The 16,154-nt window shown below is 43.5% G+C and overlaps 1 protein-coding gene and 1 pseudogene across 1 annotated transcript in view; one reads left to right on the top strand and one right to left on the bottom strand.

Moving 5' to 3' along the window:
- The window catches only part of TIAM2 (T cell lymphoma invasion and metastasis 2), a 129,948-nt gene that overhangs the window by 43,074 nt on the left and 70,720 nt on the right, over positions 1 to 16,154 (bottom strand). The window lies entirely within an intron of this gene.
- Positions 8,416 to 8,534, top strand: LOC111741453 (annotated as a pseudogene).

Below are 16,154 nucleotides of genomic sequence, written 5' to 3'. Positions count from 1 at the left end.
TTTTTTTTGAGAAACTAACGTTGGTGGTCAGAGCATCAGGAAAAGCTCTGCTCACTTTGTGGGTTGTGGATTCACTTGAAGTACACAGAAAGGACGGGCCAGGAGGATGGAGATTATTTTTACACTATGTTTTTCATGCTTCTAAGCGTGCACTGCAGCACACAGATTCTCAACACTGTCAAATCTAAAGTATCTATCTATATAATAATATATACTTTTACTATCCTGAAATAAAATTCACTCTTAAGCTACCTCCACACATAATTTCACACACACACACACACACACACACACACACACACACACACAAAGCAATAATGGCAACACAGGGAGAAAAGTCAATGAAAAATAATTTGTAATTTAAGAAAATGCTTCAACATGGAGATGCTCGGGCGCAATCAGTCCAGAAGCTCGTCACTCACTCACTCCACAGACAATCGGTCGATGACTCAGCTTCATCACACATCGATGTCGGCGTGTCCTGGTGTCAACTCAAATGCATACGGGCTGTTGCCACCAGCGACATGATTTTCCAAAAGGACAAAAACTCTTGACAAAGTTCTGAACAAAACACAAGACAAACTCCCCTTGATTTATTGGGTTGTTGCATATCTACAAGACCGAAAGCACCCTAAAGCTGTGTGTGGGGTGGGGGATAATTTGTGTTTATTTGCAAAATGGAGCTAGTTTTTGGCTCAGATAAATATGCACATGAATGTCCAGTGGAAGAATTCTGTGATGCAAGGGATTCACCTGAGCATGCAGGACATCCGGCGACCGTGTCCGCAACCACTAAATGCCACTTTCCCCCAGTTCATTATCAAAACCAGAAACAGACCCATAAACTTCCAAAATATCCCTGGTGGGCAGTACTCCTTCTGCCAAGAGCCATCTCTCCCTCTCTCTGTGGACAGGACCTCAACTTTACCTCTGGGAGGGTCAGTGACACCAGAGGATGCAAAACGCACCGAAAAGCACACAGCTGAGAGCAAGAGCAAAGGGAAGGTTGGCTCCTTCGCTTCTGGAAGGAAGAGGAGAGGCGCTCACCGGCAATGAGAAGAAAGACAGCACTCAGACACGCAGTGCAGCATATTTAACTGCGACTGTCATCTCGGGCCCAGAAATGGGTTAGCCGATTAAATCATGAACCCCTAGACCCCCTCTGAGGTGAAAACTATAACAATGCTGTGAAGAAGACTAAAAAAAAAATCTAAAATAGCAAAAAAGTTACAAGTATATCATAAATGGATGAATTAAGTTTTCGACTACATAATCCCCTATGACGTTAGCTCTACACCTTTGACATCAAACAGCTTTATGTTTACTTACATTCAGATGACAGTGTGTGTGAATTGTTATTAATCTACTTGATTTATTCGATTTCTCTATTCGGTTTCTCAGAATGTCCACTATGTAATTCCATAGGTGAGCAGCTTGTGGGGAATCAATACATTTTAGATCTGAAAAGAAACTCAGAAATTATCCAATTCAATTCTTTTATCTTTTTATTTGCTTTTTTTATTATTATTGTTTGTTTGTTTTTAATGTGAATGCAATTTTACGAAAAGGCAAAGGTCTTGGTAAATCCAAGCTGCCAGTGGAAGGAGTCAGCATTTTGTAAATATGACATTACAATTCTTTTTTTAGTTTTCCAAGCTACACCCGCTACTATAAAATTCTGCATTAACGCTCATGACACAAACTTTATCATGGTGTCAAGAGCACATTGAGCACTAAGTTCATTTGCACAGAACTTAAACTCTCCTAAGATTTTTAAATTTGCAAGCTTTGTATAATGATTATTTTTAATTAACTCATATTTCCCTAAATTTTTCTTATGTTTTTACTCAAATATTCAGTGGTTTGTGACATTTTTCATTAATCACATTTGCAGTGCTCTGTCATCTAGGCAAACATTACTCTTCATCAGTCAGCGAAATAAAATAAAAATAAAACCAATTAAATGGAATAACAGAAATAACAGATGGACTATTCAGTGAGAGAAAAAAAATCACTCTGAGTTGGCCAAGTTCAAAGGCTATTCAAGTCCAAAACTGCGCCACTCACAAAGAGACCACCATTAATATTATGTGCTTCTGGTATAAAGATTAACCTACTTTTCTAAAGATATCTGGGACTCTATATTTCTTTATTGTTATGATTCTCTTGTCAAGAAAATTCAAAGCATCAGTTTGAATGTCATTGTTAAGCCTGCAGAGAAGTAAATTCTATCACAGCATAAATACCAAGCTAGAAAAATGTAAATTTTATAAACCTTCCAAGTCCACTTAACCTGAGGTCACAGCCAACTGCTGATGTTCTCGACAGTGCGAGATGTCTGGCGATAAACAAAGAGAAGTGAATCCTGGCAGGAAATGTTTCTTAATAGCAGGCTGTCATGATTTGAATCAATTTATCTTGTGATAAACATTCTCAGAGTCTGAAAGACTATGCAGAAAAACAGGAATATGGCAAGTGTTTTCAGGGCAGAGATATGCTACAGGCACCCTCCATGCTGATTACAACCTAGCGGAGGAAGGGCTTCTTAGAAGAGGGGAGAAGAGAGTTGGGGTGTACCTTCATTCTCGTTCTCCATGAGGGCTATGGCTGTGACAGAGGCACGTGGTTAGCCCACAGAAAGGAGGCAAAGGGCCTCTCATTGTACCTTCTGAGGTCCCTGATGAAAATACGAGGTCGATGGTAAAGCATTCGATTCTCTCAGAAACTGATTCCCGCCAGAGCTAAGAAGACTAACTAGATGTCAAACTTAATTGCATTCAGGAGCATATAACAGACACCACTGTTTTTCAGACACTTGAAGAACTTTAATGAAGTAGAATTTAAGTTCAAAATCCGTATGAACTACTTAGTTGGAAATCTATTTAAAGACTCTGAGAAGAAACCTAAGAAAAGAACAAAAACGTACACACAAGATTCTATTAGGGAATGTGCTATGGGAAAAAGAACACCTGCAGAACACCTGCTTTCAGGAAGTGCTGCTGTTCTGTGGGATTCAAAGAGGATAAAACAGAATATTACTCAGCCATGAAGAAGAGTGAAGTACTGATTCATGCTAGGACACTGATGAACCTAGAGAACATCATGCTAAATAAAAGAAGGCGGACACGAAGGTCTATTTTGTATCATTCCATTTGCATATGTGAAATGTCCAGATTAGGCATGTGCACAGAATGGGGAGTAGATTAGTGGTTGTCAGGGGCTGGGGGTTTGGGGAAGTTATGAGTGACTGTTGGTGAGTACAGGGTTCCTCTTTGAGGTGAAGAAAATGTTCTGGAATTAACGGTGCTGGTTGCATAACTTCATTAATATACTAAAAATCACTTAACTGTACACTTTAAAGAATTTAATGGTATGTGAATTATATATATATATTTTTAAGATAAGAATGTCAGTGCCTATTTTACAGGACAGAAATTAGAGTATAAAACGCCACGAAAAGTGGGTTCCAAAGAACCAAATCACACAAAACATACAATCACAGCACTGTCAGGTTAATGAAAATCTGTAAATTTACAAAAAAAAGGCACGAGAATAAAGATAGTGAAACTATGACTAAACACTTGACCTCTGCCTGGACTGAGAAAACCCCAAATAAATGATCACGAGCCGGTCACCACCCCGGCCCCCAGAGAGGAACCCGGATGAGACGAGGCCCGTCAGCCACCACCCATCTAGTTACACTTGACTCTGTTTTACCACAGGGCACGTTGTCACCGAGTTTGACTTTAGGTATGTTAAGAGTGAAATCTTTGAAAAGAAAAAAGTAGTTAAAATCCCAACATTTTTCCCTCTGTGGAGGGAAAAACAAGCCAACACAGTTCTTGCCCTATCTACCACTCACCATGACCTTGTCCAAGTTACTAGCAACTCAATGTGTCTCTGTGCCTTGATTTACCCAGCTGTGAAAGTCAAATGATAATAACACATCTCTGCTCCACTGGGGTGATGTAAGGGATAATTAATGCTTTTAAGGTTCTTGGTGATCTTTATGTTTGAGACAGCCTGTTATTATTACAAAGCCTTAAACTCTTTTTCTAGGGCAGCCGAGACCTGATTCTATTTAAAGAGGTAAAGAGACTTGCTACAAAATGGAAAGCTTGATCCATTACTTTTTTTCACTTCACAAACTTTTGTAAGAAATGCAGATTTCTAGGGCCATTTAAATTGCTGCTTTAATCATATTAAATAACTGAATCTGAGAGAGAGAAATTAAAAATACTAAACTTTTTTGTCCAATCCTTTGTTTTAAGAGTTGAAGACAGGAACTTCGAGGAAGCTGCTCAAGGTCAAGCATGAGGCCAGGAGCTAGAACCCGGATGCCCTTACCCTAGATCGACAGACATTTATAAATGTTACAACTCCCAAATCAAACTTGACACACATCTCACATCAGCACTGGCGTACACTGGTGAGACAGAAGTTACTGTTCCTTTCCAGTTGTGGTTTTGATTTATGGGCCAAAATAATCCTACTCCACAGGCACCGGTCAGACCATTAAAGCTGCAGAGCAGACGGAGGACCCGAGCTGGGGTGTAAGGATCTCAGCCAAGCAGAGTCATGGGCCATCCCAGAGTCCCCTACACATGGGGACGCATGGGTGCGTCTCAGCACAATCCCCTTGCAGTCATTTATGAAGGAGTCTGGGAAGCTCCAGGGTGCGCTCAAAAGATTCTCTCTACCCCCAGAACCCACTGTCAGGAATGCTAACTTGATGTTAAGAGATTAATAACTTTCCCTCCAGTCAATGGATATTTGACTGGAACACCTGCTATTCACCAAGAACCGCGTTAGCTGCGGTCCGGTACATCTTCGTAGTCCTCAGAGTCCCTGTTTTTCACGAGATTTTCAATCTAGTAGGTAAACCGTGACAAACGCATAGAGTGATATCGCAAGGCCATAAATCTTAACTCCCCTATCAGGTATACAGATGAAATATGTTTAGAGTTCAAAAGAAGAGGAACCCGCGATCCCTCCAAGATAACATGCAGGGAGCCCCGCTCCCCCTCCTTGTGGAATACGGTCCTAAAAGAGAGGCATGAAAATTGAGCTGTAGGTTCTGAAAAGACTTCTATTCCTAGGATCTAAACAGATTATAAAATTTCTACTTACACCTCACCTTTTAAACACACCTGATATGTATTTTAATCTTCTCCTTCCCCAGTGAAGTCACAGTGACCTGCTGAATATCAGAGACCATCCAAGTAGGGCTAGGGCTCACCTGACGAGTGGCATTTTGGGGTCGCAGGCATCAAGCTTATGAAAGCTGGGCTTCTTATCAACACTGCCAGCCCCTTTTCCTCAATCATTTTTATTTAAAAAAAATACTGACAAAATTCAAATAATTATGCTAACACTACTGTGCAAAGGTGCCCAGACTTCACAGAAGCATGATGTTTCACCGACTGAAACACAGAAGTCAGAGCTGGATTTACAAACGTCATTTTAGGAATAAATAACTAGTGTTGGAAAGGTAAATGTAGAAAAGTTAAGACCACCATGTCCTGTACATAGAAGCTTCTGAGAGCTTCCTTGGGAATTCCAAATCCAGCAGGAAGCCCACTGGGGCCTTCTGGAGGATGGGCCTTCTATAAACTGTCCCAGGTAGTCCAGACCTGCCCACCATCCAGGGCCCGCTGGTGGGGCTCCTCGCAGAAGACACAAACTAATTCTGCTAACGAGTTCACATGTGTCTTTCCAAGTACGTTTTCCCAGCGCTCCTAGCAAGTAACGAAGCTGGATAACTGGAACTTTGTCAGATTTTCCCATAACATGTTAAAGATGGAATAGCCAAAAAGCAGAACAGGATAAAAAGGATTAATACGAGAATGGACAGTTTATAAATGACTAGTCAGAGCTGAATCCTGTAGGGTCAGAAATAGATTTATAAGATGTAATAAATCATAACTGAACAGTTTGAAGTGAAAGCGATTGATTTGCTGCACTTGTATTTCAAATGTTATTGATTTCTCCTGTAAACGAACATGTCTGCCTTACGCTCTGAGTGGAAATCTTTAAACTAGGCAATTCATCGCTCCCATCTCCTCCCTTTCCCTTTATGTTGTTAATTTAGATTAATTTTGTGGGGGTTTCTGGATAGGCTTTCAGGATAAGTCATTTTAAAACTTTCTAGGTGGAGGGAACAGTCTCCACCCAGAGGAGGAACACAAGATGTGCTGAGATGAACTCCTGGGGTCCCCCAGAGCTGCCCAGAGCCAGCCTCTCCATCATTGCTCAGCCAGACCTGGGAGTCATCCTGGCCTCCTCTCCCCTCACACCTACACTTGGTCTCTAAGCAAGTCCTAGAGACCTGTAGGTTCCACCCCCACCGAGGGCAAAGCCAGCATCGCCCTTGGTGGGGTCACCGCACGAGCCTCTGCCCCCTCCTTGGCCTCCTGTTCTCAGCGGCCAGTGATGCTTTAAAAATCCTGATCGGCTCACGTCACTTCTCTACTCAAATCCGTGGGATGTTCCTTGTTACCCTCAGTATAAACGTCAGACTTTGAACTGGACGATGAAGTGCTCCCTGCTCAGGCCTCACGCGACCTCCCCGGTCTCTGCACAACTGCCCCGTTGCATCGCCCCTCCCCGGGCACATCGGACTATGCGCCGAGCCTTCGCCTTGGAGACTGTTCCCTCCACCTAGAAAGCTTTGCTCCAGACATCCGTACGGCCCCGTCCCTCACCTTCAAGTTTTTGTTCCAATGTCTCCATCTTACAGATGACCATTGGCTGCCCCATCTATAGCTGCACCCTGCCCCCCTCAACCTCTAACCCTCCCGTCCCCTTCCAGCAGACTTTATAATTCACTGATTCACTATGTTTACCGCTCACTATATTTCCATGCACTAAAATGCAAGCTCCATGTGGGCAAGGATTTTTTACCTTGTGTTCACTGTGTCCCCAGCACTCCCATAATGATGCGTGACAAGGCGGGCCGTCACTAAATATTTGTTCAATGACTAAACAAAAGGGAAATGAAACAGAAAACAATATTTTCTGTTTCCCAGCTTGGGCCTCAGGACACTCTTCACGAATAATGGGTAGAAAACTGCAGGTCTCGTTGCAGGAAGAAGAAGAAAATTAAGTACAGTAGTTCATTGCCCAACTCCAAGGGAAAAAGGTTTCTCAAAGTCCAACTGTTTGCACCAGAGTCAACCTCCTAAATAAAGCCATGTTTCCTTCTTAGCCACGGGGTTATTTTCTGCTCTTTGAACAAACCACATTTTAGATACAGCGTACGTGTTAACACCTTGTTGAAAATTAAAGTTAATGTTGGCAATGGAAGCTCTGAGAATTTCTTTCATGCATTTGTTCATACATTCAAGCTAATATTTCTTGAGTGGCTCTACTTAGGTCTGGTGACTCACTGGTGATAAAATGCAGGTAAGAGCGCTGCTGTGCTGAGGGAGGACACCCCTACGCGCTGCAGAGGAAAATGCAGGACTGCCGCCACAGGGCCACCCACCCCTCAACCTCAGTTGAGCCTGGCCGACGCCGCCACCATGTCTCAATCGGACCATCAGTAGCTTCGAAGATGTCCCCAACACCACGTCCCTGTGTATCCTCATCACTCAGGCTTCTCCGCCTGGCGCACAAGACCCTTTGGGACTTGACCCCTGCTTACCTGTCCAGTCTCATCTTTCTCTCCTCCCTATTTGCACCTGACCCTCCAACAACCCTGTCTTACTCATACACCTCCCCACAGCAAGACTCCCCATACACATACACACACGCACGCACACGCACACGCACATGCACACACACACACAGCTTCTCTATGCCTAGAATACGCTCCGCTTTCTTCGGGGTTTAACACAAGTGAGACCATCCCTCCAAAGTGGCCGTGAGGACCTGCAACCTGAGCCGTCTGCTCCTGTTGGACTGCCGCTCCTTGTGTGTGCTATGACAACCCTGCAGAAAATATAGTCTGTAGACTCCTGGGGCCGCCGAGATCCTTTCTAAAGGGACTACAAGTTCAAAGTTATTTTTATAATTGTGCTAAGTGTCATTCGTCTGTTTCTCTCTGAGTACATTTGCACTGATGGCGTGAGGCCACGCTGGGAGATCTGCCGGTGTCGCAGCACGCATCGAGACAGTGGCACCCAGTGTACCAGTCATGATGGGTTCTCTGTCACCACATGCCTTCATCGAGAACCGTGCCAGGTTCACTTAAGAACGTCCTCAATGAAGCAGGAAACATGACTGACTTCACTAAATCTCAACTCTTAGAAACATGTTCAGGAAGCACCGATACAGATCCTCTGCGAGGGTTGTTTTCAAGGACAAGCGCTTCTGTGCTTCCGCTGCAATCTGAACTAGCTACATTTCTCACAAAACAATTGTTATTCAAGAAAACAACTGACAGGAAATATTTTCTTCAAAATGAACAAAGCAGTCTATGGCCATGCCGCCCTGAACAAGCCCAATCCCGTCTGATCTCAGAAGCTAAGCAGGGTCGGGCCTGGTTAGTACTTGGATGGGAGACCACCTAGGAAGACCAGGTGCTGTAGGCATAAAAAATAAAAAAAGGGATTATAAGCTGAGAAGGTCCTTGCAATCTGTGAGGTCAACCAAGGGTTGCCTCGCCTAAAATAAATGAATAAATGAATGAATGAATAAACAAACAAATAAACAAGCAAGCAAGCAAACAAACAAATAAATAAATAAATAAAATAAACAAAGCGAGCCTGTCATTTCCAAGGGAGGGGAAGCTGACAGTATTTGTAGATATAATTCAAACTTTCCAGCAAAAATTTGAATCTTGGAAAACTTATTTCCACCACCGTGAGCTGGACAACTTCCCAATACTTCGACATTTTGCCAATGATATTAATGAATATGATTTTTAATGATGCATAATGAAATGTCCATATTAGGAAAAGCCGCATAACTTAGTGACCTAATATTTTCCAAATAACCACTGCATGTTACAAAATAATACAAGAGTAGTGGATCAATGCAAAGATAGGCGAATGTTTTTTTTTTTTTAATGGATTTCAACGTAACCAAGAAAAGCCCATCAACAATGTTTCAGATTCCACATCCCAACTCACCTTGAAGGAATTACCACTTGTTGAGTTTTGGTGTAATATTCAAAAAGAAGAGCCACAGTTATTTGAAAGGACTATTAAAATATTCCTCCCTTTTACAACTACATATCCACATGAGGCTGGATTTTCTTCAAATGACTTCCACCGAAATATGCATTACAAAGATTAAATGTAGAAGCTGATATAAAAATCCAGTTGTTCTCTATTAAGGCACACGCTACAGAGATATGCAAGAAAATATAAAACGGTACTATTCTTCTCACTGACTTTTTAGTTTGCAGAACTAGCTCATTAAAAATATGCTTACTGTGCTGATATCAAACGGATTCATTATTGTCCCTTTAAAAAACATTTTGTTAAAATTTCTCAAATTTCTCATACAGTAAATATAACCGACATAACTAAAGTTTTCTGGGGCGCCTGGTAATTTTTAACAGGTACGGACCTGGAGACCAACAGGTTTAGAAACTGCGGAACTAGATCAGTTGTGATGGTGACTGTGACTGCTGCCGGTCCAAACGCCCGCCCCTCCCCACGCCAGCGCCTGGAGATGGGGACTGTGGATTTTCATTTCTGCATCTTTGCTGTCACATAAACATACGCGTCATCTTACACTTCCGGGGTGGAGGCGGCAGAAGACTGAAATGGCTCGGCAGGGCTGCACTCCACCTGGAGGCCCGAAGGGAGAATCTTCAAAGGCCACCTGCTTTCCTTGGCTCAGGGGCCCGCATCACTCCGACCTCTGCTTCCATCGTCACCTCTCCCGATTCTGACTCTCCTGCCCCCGCTTATCGAGACCCTTGTGACTACACTGCGCCCACCCAGACAATCCAGCACAGCCTCCCCATCTCAAGACCCTCAGCTTCACCGTATCTTTAAAGATCCTTCTGCCATATTCACAGGTTCTGGGGTTTAGGCTGTAGACACTCGTGGAGGAAGGGCCAGTATTCTGCCTACCTCGGCCATGTACTAAGATGATGCAGTAAAAATAAAGCAGAAAAATACCCCACCACTTTCTCCAACACTGAAGAGTCTCCAGACCAGGATGAGAAAGAGACAGAACAGCAATGACCTCTGGACGAGAAACTGGGTGGCTAAGGACAGGGTGAGAGAAATTCCTCTGTTTTATTTATTTAACAAACAATTATGTGGCCTTGACTATGTCCCGGGAAGATTATCTGATTAATCCTATAAAAATCCTAGACTTTTTGACCATTGCAAAAACCAAGCACAGAGAGCTTAAGTGACTTGCTCAACGAAGATCACACAGCTAATAAGTGAATGAACCTGGAGCTAGGATTTGAACCCAGGTTGTCTGCTTAGTGTCCATGCTCCTAATTATATCGCTTTGAGGAATGTATGTATCACTGTTTAACCTTTTATACTGCTAATTTATGTACCATGCACATGTATTATCAACTCCCAAAATTAAAGATAGAGTCTCAATATAGCTGTCTCAAGAAGTGACAGTTGACACGGAGATACCGCACTTGGTCTATCCTGATGGTCTCAATTCCCTCCTAGGGAGGAAGAAGTCAGGAATGTCATTCATTTTTAAGCCCATTACAAAAGGGGAACAAAAATGGGGACTCAGACAAGCATCATTTGGCGATCAGTATTCATAATATCCACAGGCATAGTCAGATCCTCTCCCCCTTTTATGTAACAGGCTATAAAGTTCCTTTTTCCATCAGCTAACACAGCTTCACAGACCTACTACTTGGGAGAACTGGCTCGCTTTGTACACACAGGTGAGTATATTTGACCCAGTCATCTCAAACTCTCAGGTGGCTATTAAAAGTGACATATCCAATAGAAATTTCAGCGTGGTCTTTCAGAGAAATTCTGTAAGTTCTTACCTGAAAGATGTATTTGCATTTAACATAGGAGAGCTAATTCAGGACTATTTTGTACTCTAAGTGCTGGCAAACTTGACCAGCTTCTCTCTCGGCTCCTACATTATCCTCTTTGCTACTGGGAGTCTCCTTACCTGTCCCCACCACAGCCAGCAGGGCCTGCTGCCCCTAAAGGTGACCTGTGAGGACCAAGCCGTTAAAGGATATGGCTTTGCGATGCTGAGGAGCACTTAGGTTTCACAGGGCACCTGCAATAATTCATTCGTTCCTCCAAAACATTTATCTGAGTGTTTATTTTACATCGGACTTCTGGTCATGAAAAATAACGATGCTTTACGTCCAAAAGGAATGATGCTACAGTAGTAGAATAAAAGGGCTGACATGCAACGTCACAATATCTACCTGGAAGCATCTCAAGCCACACCTCAGTGGTCCCAAAGTGACCAAATCCTCTGTATTTGATATAAGGCAGGGGAAAATCATGCAATACTCGCTACTTTTATTTTTTTTTTCCAGATACATGCCATGATATTTTATAAATTCCTAAAAGTCAGGATATATTTATTAACTTATTTATTAATTTATTCTACAGTCTGTCCCCAGCAAATTTTCCAGCTGTATTTCCCATTTTACCTTCACGCATAAGCCAGGTGACCTCTACTTCCAGCCGCTGTGTCCCAGGTTGTGCCCCCTGCCCCCCACCTCTACCACACACCTTCTGTTCTATAAGCTGTCCACCTGCAGCTCAGATCAAGTGCTCTTGACCTGACTTTTCTCTTCCAGAAACCTCTCTCTGATCTCACACCTCTCTTCTGGGCAAAGTTTAGTTTTTAAACAATGACCTATTACTTACAAGTGTTTTACTTTTCCCACTCAGCTATAAGCCTCTTGAGGGTAGAACATAATGTCTAATCCCCTTTATGTACCAGCGACATTTAACGAAATGTTATTGTTTATTTCGTTAAATAAACAAGTGAATACATGAATGACTGAGAATGAGAAAAAGGGAACCGATTTCCCGAATGACACTAAGTTTTATAAGGGAACTGAGATCCCAGCACCTCAATTCCCTCCACTGCTAACAGAAAGCCACATGCTCACATCCATGGATGAGACTGAAAACTACATTCAGCACCATTATAAGAAACGAATAATTCTGAGACCAAAGATCCCTGTGTTCAGATAAAATGAGTATTTCCCAATCACATTTTTTTAAAAAACTGTTTAAATGCAGCAACCACCGTTAGCAACTTTAATATGTTTTTACATCTAAGAATTTGGGGTGTCAGTCCGACAGACTCCGGAATGGTAGATTTACACACAAACAGAGCTTTCTCTGAGCTAAATGCCGTTAGTCATCCTAACCCCAGCTATGAAGGCAAAATGCCCTCACTCTCATAAACAGGAAATAAGTGGGTTTGCCACATCAGAGCTGGCTCTGTAACTCTTCTCCCTGGTGAGAAGGTGTATCATGGACACATACTTTCCCGGGGGGCGGGGAGTAGGGGGCGCGATTCGTTCCAAAGAGCAAATTTGCATCTAAGTGGCTTCTGGTAGTTTGAGATGCCGCACTACTCATACATCAATTTAAAAAGAGAGTGACTCAAAAGTGATGAGGGATTAAAAAAAGAACCTCAGGCTGCAATTACCTTCATCATCGGGTAAGCATTTGCTGGGTTGATAGTGTCTAAGTGAGAGCAGGGACGTAGGTCTTTTCTATTTTGTCTCCTGTGAAATAAACCCCCAATCCTAACGACGCAGTCTTAATAGCTGTTTATAGGTGGAAACTACGTTAATGGCACAACAAGTTCAGTGCGCCCAGCAAGACTTAGTTCAGGAACCCCATGCCCGATGAAAAGCTTTGGGAATTTTTCAAAAGATGGCATACACTAGAAAAGGGATTTTCCTACTTAAATCACCAAAACAGCGTTAATGGGAGCTCAGAGTAAACAGGGCTGGCGCTTCCGATCCCTTCAATGCTTGCCTTGTTGGCTTAAAAATAACACCCGCCTCTTTGGGGAATTCCAGTGGCAAAATTAAATCTCTCTATAAAAAGTCTTTACAGATGATATTTCCGACCAAGTCAAACACAGCCCATGGACATTTCCTCTCTCTACAGTGGATGCTGGGACAGAAATTCAAACCCTTAAAGGTAAGAATCAAATGGTCATTCATTTCTAGGGAAACACAGGAATTTAATAGAGCAAAGCCAGTGACTGCCGGAAGTTCTTCGCTCCTCAGTGCACTCGATTTGCCAGATGGGACAGTGTCTCCTGAGGAACGAATGAGGTCGGCTAACAAGTCAACTGGCTGTATTCTAAGACACTTAGGACAGTGGTGCAGGTTCGGGGCATATAACCCCTAATGCAAAGACTAACAACACACAAGCACAATAGCTACGATTTACCGACAATTTTACACTTTATCTCATTTAATCCTCAAAATCTTGGCACAGAAGGGTTCAGAAACGGTAGGTCCTTTGCTCAGGTTCAGCCCCACCTTGAGACTAACCGCCACAGGGGCAGTGTGACGAATGCTGGTTAACAGAGCCTGCAATACCCTAGCCCTCCTGAAGGAGGCTCTCTGACAGCAGGTCCCAGGGATGGGCATGTGCACAAGCTCATCAGGTAAGTCACACACTCCACAAAATATGAAGACCATTGTCCTAAACGTTACATATGTTGATGAGTCTCTAATCCCAGTAGAATGCTTCTTTTCTAGAAAAGTACAGAACCTGAACAGCAACCCTGGCTCCTTGGGACTTGCCACTGTGGCCAAGATTTCTTCCAGTCAAACATATAAATAATGAGAGTGCTGTTTTGGTCACACCTAATTAAGAGACTAAAGCTAGCAAATACTAATTTCTGGACACCTGACCAAGCCAAAAATAGACCATAGCCTTGAATTCTATGTAGCTTATTCCCAGGGCCTTACACATTTTAAGCATCCAGTAGGGGGGACAGTAAATAGTCCACTTAGTCAAGATAACACCCAAAATGACTGCTTAGGGCTTCTTCTTCCTCTGTATAAAAAATAGGGCTTCTCTTCCAGAGAGCCAACTGTTTGGTTTTCATTAATAGGCAGAGGATTGGCCTCTCTGGAAAACAAAATGGGAAAGCCTTCCTTCTTTTCAAGTACAATCGGCCCTCCCCATCCCTGGGTTCCCCATGGTCGGATTCAACCAACTACAGATTGAAAACACTGGGGAAAAAAGTTACGTCGTTGCTGACATAGACTGTGTAGTTAGGCCTATGAGGGCTGCGTCTGTACTGAACGTGTACAGACCTTTTCTTGTCATTATTCCCTAAACGATACAGCGTAACGACTGTTTATGTAGCATTTACAGTGTACCGGGTATTACCACCAGTTATCTAGAGATGAGTTAAAGGATGCGGGAGGATGTGTGTAGGTAATATGCAAATACTATGCCATTTGATGTAAGTGACTTGAGCATTCTTGGACTTCGGTTTCCAAAAGGGTCCTGGAACCAATCCCCCACGTATACAGCTGTCCCAGCATGCCTTCTGGTGCTGCCCAGGGAACCTGAAATCTAGGGAGAGGCAGACTCTGAAATGACCCCTCTTGAGTATAACTCAAAGTGATATGAAAAATTGTTTTTCAAACTCATTTAAATTATCTTATTTAATTTTTATCTTTTTTTTTTTAAGCAAGAAATGAGATTGCTGTTTTCTAATTCATCACCAAAGCAAATTGAAGTCATTTTTAATGAAGCGTCAGGCCGTACAGGAGAGGCACAGGAGAGGGAGGAGGGGAATCAGAGTTTCAAAATTCCTGCCACATAAGGAGCAGTGATGACGTGGATCCCCTCAAACCTGCCAGCGACCCATGAGGGCGAGTGCGGGAGCCTCATCTGGGTGAGAAACTGAGGCTTGGTGTCTTTCTCTGGGCTCCCCAGAAGCAGAGTCGGAGCCTAGGATGTGGGTGTGGTTTATGTGGCAGGTGACCCCAAGAAGCCCAAGAGAAGGAGGAGGGAAGGTGAGGGAATGTGTGAAACCTGCCAAGTGCAAAGGGGGCTCAATCCCACGGTGCCGTCTGAAGAACTGTGTCTCCACAGGAGACATGGAAGCCCACGCCTGCCTGGCCGAGGGCTGCCCCCAAGGTCACATGTCCTGGAAAGGTCAGGCTAGGACTCGGACCCAGGTCTGACCCAAAGCCTGAGTGTTTGTCACCACACCGCCCCGTCTCTTCATTTCCACAAACACAGGGTTCCCATACAATCGTGATATCACGCACACATGACACTCATCCTCATTTCTCTCTCTTCTCTTTCAATCTCTCACCTACCTACCCCTTATTTTCTCTTCCACTAATCTTAAAAGTGGACGGACTTCCTTCTGAAATGTTCACTCATGGACATTTAACTTCCCTTGTCAGTTATGCAACTGCTTCAAAAAGAAAATAAGTAAATTCCACATTTGCAGAGTGTTTGGGGAAGCCATCCACAAGCACATTACTATGGGACAGTAAAGGGGCCAGACGGTAACAGCCAGGCGCTCCCTGGAGAGGGGAGAGAATGATTCACCCCACAGAGCGCAGAGCACGCAGGCTCCCTAGGAACTCCCAGAGTGGTCAGTGGCTCCCTCCTGGCTGGCGGGAAGCAGCTTCCAGGGAAGGACCAGCAGAGGTGGGCACCACAGTTGCAGAGGGACCCGCAGGAAGAGCAGCTGTGGACAAGCAGTGCCACGCTCCAGCGAGGCCACCTGCGCACACAGACGTGGCCCCCTTAAGCTATAAAAGCTGACACTGTCAGAACGGCTCCCTGGGATGAGTCGTGTCATAGCTGTCTAACACATCTGGGACCTCCTCTTTATTCTGCTTCCTTGCAAAAAAAAAAAAAAAAAAAAAGTGGTAAACAAGCTTAGCTGACCTGCTTGATTCTTACTATCCAAAACAAGGTAAATTTGCTCTCTTTGCTGCTTTCTATAGAAATTCATTCCTGCAAGTACCAAAGTGTTATGACTTCACGGTGATTTCTCACTGTGATAAAATACATAGAGATATAACGGGCAGGACTGGATCCCACAAGGACAATGAGCCCAGCGAGGGGGCATAGGTGTGTGTTATGGGCAACACTCAGGCCTACGACGCAGCCCGGGGTAGCTGAATGATGGCCCTCGTAGAACCAAGCAACTAATTAGTTCCATCGTCATTTTTGCTTTACAACATCCACTTTTACATGCCAATAGTCAATTTCACGGTATTTTAA

The sequence above is a fragment of the Pteropus vampyrus genome, unplaced genomic scaffold (genome assembly GCF_000151845.1).
Source record: "Pteropus vampyrus isolate Shadow unplaced genomic scaffold, Pvam_2.0 Scaffold78, whole genome shotgun sequence".
Taxonomy (NCBI): domain Eukaryota; kingdom Metazoa; phylum Chordata; class Mammalia; order Chiroptera; family Pteropodidae; genus Pteropus; species Pteropus vampyrus.
This window is presented reverse-complemented; position numbering and strand designations above follow the sequence as displayed.